This window comes from Mustelus asterias, unplaced genomic scaffold (genome assembly GCF_964213995.1).
Source record: "Mustelus asterias unplaced genomic scaffold, sMusAst1.hap1.1 HAP1_SCAFFOLD_266, whole genome shotgun sequence".
In the NCBI taxonomy this organism is placed as follows: Eukaryota; Metazoa; Chordata; class Chondrichthyes; order Carcharhiniformes; family Triakidae; genus Mustelus; species Mustelus asterias.
This window is the reverse complement of record NW_027590232.1, coordinates 276,837-281,596: the sequence shown is the minus strand read 5'-3', so window position 1 is coordinate 281,596 and position 4,760 is coordinate 276,837.

Genomic DNA, 4,760 nt, shown 5'->3' with positions numbered 1-4,760 from the left:
CTACGTCTGGGCCGCGCAGAGCCAAACCCGACAACCTCCTCCGCAAGAGGCGCAGGAATGGCTCCACGCATATAGAATAAAGTTGGTCGGACAAGTTGCAGCCCTGCCGTACTCCTCTCCCAAAGCGAAGGGGCGCCGTCAGGGACCCGTTAACCTTAATGAGACCCTCTGTGGTAGAGGAAGATTTCATGAGACAAAAGATAAAGACAGTGAGAATGGGGAAAGTAAAGAAACGGAATGGGTGCGATTTTCCGGGCCCGCTGCGCTGCTCGAGTAGCTCAGTGAGCCGGGGAATGTCAGAGCGGAGAAGCTACGACATCTTCTCCAGAGCCTTCAACATGTCATTGATGAAGATGAACATCTCGTCAAGGCCATCCCCACACCCCCACTTCTTGCCTTCAAACAACCGCGCAACCTCAAACAGACCATTGTCCGCAGCAAACTACCCAGCCTTCAGGAGAACAGTGACCACGACACCACACAACCCTGCCACAGCAACCTCTGCAAGACGTGCCGGATCATCGACACGGATGCCATCTTCTCACGTGACAACACCATCCACCAGGTACACGGTACCTACTCTTGCAACTCGGCCAACGTTGTCTACCTGATACACTGCAAGAAAGGATGTCCCGAAGCATGGTACATTGGGGAAACCATGCAGACGCTACGACAACGGATGAATGAACACCGCTCAACAATCACCAGGCAAGAGTGTTTTGATCCTGCTGGGGAACACTTCAGCGGTCACGGGCATTCGGCCTCTGATCTTCGGGTAAGCGTTCTCCAAGACAGCCTTCACGACACACGACAACGCAGAGTCGCTGAGCAGAGACTGATAGCCAAGTTCCGCACACATGAGTACAGCCTCAACCGGGATCTTGGGTTCATGTCACATTATTTGTAACTCCCACAACTTGCCTGGGCTTGCAAAATCTCACTAACCGTCCTGTCTGGAGACAATACACCTCTCTTTAACCTGTGCTTAATGCTCCCGCCACTCACATGTCTGTACCTTTAAGACTTAATTACCTATAAAGATTCGCATTCCAACCATTATTTTGTAAATTGAGTTTGTGTCTTTATATGCCCTGTTTGTGAACAGAGCTCCCACTTACCTGACGAAGGAGCAGCGCTCTGAAAGCTAGTAGATTATGCTACCAAATAAACTTGTTGGACTTTAACATGGTGTTGTCAGACTTCTTACTGTGTTTATCATTCGAGGCATAGATTGCAAAAGCTGGGAAGTCATGTTGGAGTTGTCTTGATTTGGTGAGGCCACAGCTAGAATACTGTGTGCAGTTCCGGTCGCCACATTATAGGAAGGTCACCACCTCGTGGAACCCAGCTGGTGATAGTCAGGAGGCTGCCCCTGTCCATGCGGCTGAACTCAAACACATACCCGGAAGGCAGTGCAGTAGGAGCATCGATGTCTATGCCTCAAGGGTCCACAATGGGCACCCCCGCGCTCCCACCCGTATGCTCCCCCTGCCTGCCGTGGCCAGTTTGTCAACCGTAGGCAACCCATTGAGGTGACGCTTGGCACCGAGGATGGTGTTGGGTTGCCACCAACCAGACTCATGGGGACACTGGTTATTGGGAGAGGGTGGGGAGCTGGGATGAATAATCGGACAAAACATTTCTCCCTCTCTGCCACCATCCAATGATCCGCACCCCCATCCCAACCCCCTGACCCCCCCACCCACCACACACCACCCCCAATGTGCCAAGGATGCACCTTGGCATAACCCACCAGACATTGAGCAGTGCCACAGGTATGGGGCCAGAGGAGGTGGCGCATACGGAGAGGGCACATGGGGGGGGGGGTGGCAGATCAGTGGGGGGTTCCCGCTGCCACTCTGCACAGGGATCGTGAGTAGAGGGAGAGAAGGGCTGAACGGGGCTGGCCATCGGAGTGGGAAGGGGTCGTCTTGCTGGGGAGGTTCGGTGCTGCGGGGGAGGGGTGCGATCGGAAGACCGGGCCAGGAGGGTGATAACAGTTAGTGTGGGGGGATCGAGACTGCAGGGGGTTTCGGGGGGGGGGGGAGATCGATGTATTGAGGTGTCCAGGAGAGTGTGGTGGGCGGGAGAAGGTGGTGGGATCAGGGTCATGGCTGACCCAGACACATCCGGAAGGCCAATGATTGGGTGGGTTGGGCCAACGGGCTTGGGGGGGGGGGGGTGGGGGGTGGGGGGGGGGGGCGGTGTGCTGGGTCCGGAAGGCCAGCAATCAAGTGGTTGGGGGGGGAGGTCACATGGCCAGCAATTGCGGGAGGCGTTGCTGTGCTGGCCAGCGATCGGGAGGCCGGCAGTGCGGGCCTATTGCGCATGTGCCAATCTCGGCGCTGAATGATGGGAGCAGGCACAGTGTCCCGCTCAGTGCTACGCTGCCGGCCTCTCCAGCGGGAATAGGCCCCGTCCACTGATTTTCAGCGCGATTGACGCTAAGGCTCCTGGTGATGCACAGAGTGTGGGAGATTCATTTTGAAACTCCCGCTGAAAAAAGCAACGGGATTTACTCCAGTTTTTACACAAATTCAGCTCTTGGAATCTGTTTGGGAGAATCCCACCCAGGGTGTGTGTGAAATTATAAAGTTACTTTTCAATCGCCAATACCGTGAAGTCAATCTTGATTCAAAAAGAAAGGATTGCCCTCTATTCATTGGAGGAGTTTTCCATCTGGAGAACAAATGGCATCGACACAAAGTTGTTTGGGGTTAAGCTCTGTTGTTTGGACATAATTTGGATATAATCCGCTCTGTGTTCCTGCTCTTTAAACTGTCACCGCTCTGTGTTCCCACTCTTTAAACTGTCACCGCTCTATGTTCCCACTCTTTAAACTGTCTCCGCTCTGTGTTCCTGCTTTTTAAACTTCTTACCCAGTGCACTCTGGGGAAGGGGAAAAAGGGTTCAGTGTTCCATTGGAGCAATTCTTTTTCTTTGTAGCAGTAAGTTATATGGAGGGGATGGAAGTGAAGGCAGTGCAATGTACCTCCTGCAGAATGTTTGAGGTGAGGGACACCGTCAGGGTCCCTGCTGATTACACCTGTGGGAGGTGCACCCATCTGCAGCTCCTCCAAGACCGCGTCAGGGAGCTGGAGCTGGAGTTGGATGAGCTTAGGGTCATCAGGGAGGCAGAGAGGGCCATAGACACAAGCTTCAGGGATATAGTTGCTCCAGGGAATGAAAATAGATGGGTGACAGTGAGAGGGGCTGGGAGGAAGCAGTCGGTGCGGGGATCCCCTGTGGTCGTTCCCCTTAGCAACAAGTATTCCACTTTGGATACAGGTGAGGGGGGCGACCTACCAGTGGTAAGCCGCAGTGACCAGATCGCCAGCGCTGAGTCCGTCCCTGTGGCTCAGAAGAGAAAGGGGGAGAGCGGTAGAGCTAGAGTTATTGGGGATTCGTTTGTTAGAGGGATAGATAGGAGGTTCTGTGGCAACAAGAGAGACTCACGGATGGTATGTTGCCTCCCGGATGCCAGGGTCCGTGACATCTCCGACCGTGTCTTCAGGATTCTAAAGGGGGAGGGGGAACAGTCACAAGTCGTGGTACACATCGGTACCAACGACATAGGTAAGAGTGGGGACGAGGATTTAAAACAGGAATTCAGGGAGCTAGGGTGGAAGCGGAGAGCCAGGACAAAACAGGTTGTCATCTCTGGTATGTTGCAGGTGCCACGGGATAGCGAGCTGAGGAACAGGGAGAGAGTGCAGTTAAACACATGGATGCAGGGATGGTGTAGGAGGGAGGGTTTCAGCTATGTGGATAATTGGAACAATTTCTGGGGAAGGTGGGACCTGTACCAACAGGACGGGGTGCACCTGAACCAGAGGGGCACCAATATCCTGGGAGGGAAATTTGCTACAGCTCTTCGGTGGGGTTTAAACTAATTTGTCAGGGGGATGGGAAAAGGAGTTGTAGTCCGGAGGTCAGTGAGTGTAGTGAGGTACTGGGAAGGGTATCATGGTCAAAGGTGGGTACCAGCAGACAAGAAGGTGGGTTGAAGTGTGTCTACTTCAATGCAAGGAGCATCCAAAATAAGGTAGGTGAACTTGGGGTGTGGATTGGCACTTGGGACTACGATGTTGTGGCCATTACGGAGACATGGGTAGAACAAGGACAGGAATGGTTGTTGGAAGTTCCGGGGTATAGATGTTTCAGTAAGTGTAGGGTAGCTGGTAAAAGAGGTGGAGGAGTGGCACTGTTAATCAAGGAGAGTGTAACGGCTGCAGAAAGGCATTTCGAAGGGGATCTGCCTACAGAGGTAATATGGGCTGAGGTTAGGAATAGGAAAGGAGCGGTCACGTTGTTAGGAGTTTACTATAGGCCCCCAAATAGTAATAGAGATGTGGAGCAAGAAATTGCTAAGCAGATTATGGATAGGTGTGGGGGTCACAGGGTAGTTGTCATGGGGGACTTTAACTTTCCAAATATTGATTGGAGCCTTTATAGGTCGAATAGTTCGGATGGGGCAGTTTTTGTGCAGTGTGTGCAGGAGGGGTTCCTGACACAATATGTGGATAAGCCGACAAGAGGTGGGGCCACATTGGATTTGGTAATGGGAAATGAACCGGGCCAAGTGTTAGATTTGGTTGTGGGAGAGCACTTTGGAGATAGTGACCACAATTCGGTGTCTTTTGTTATTGCAATGGAGAGGGAGAGGGCCATACGGCAGGGCATAGTTTACAATTGGGGGAGAGGTAATTATGATGCAATCAGGCGGGAATTAGGAAGCATAGGATGGGAACAAAAATTGT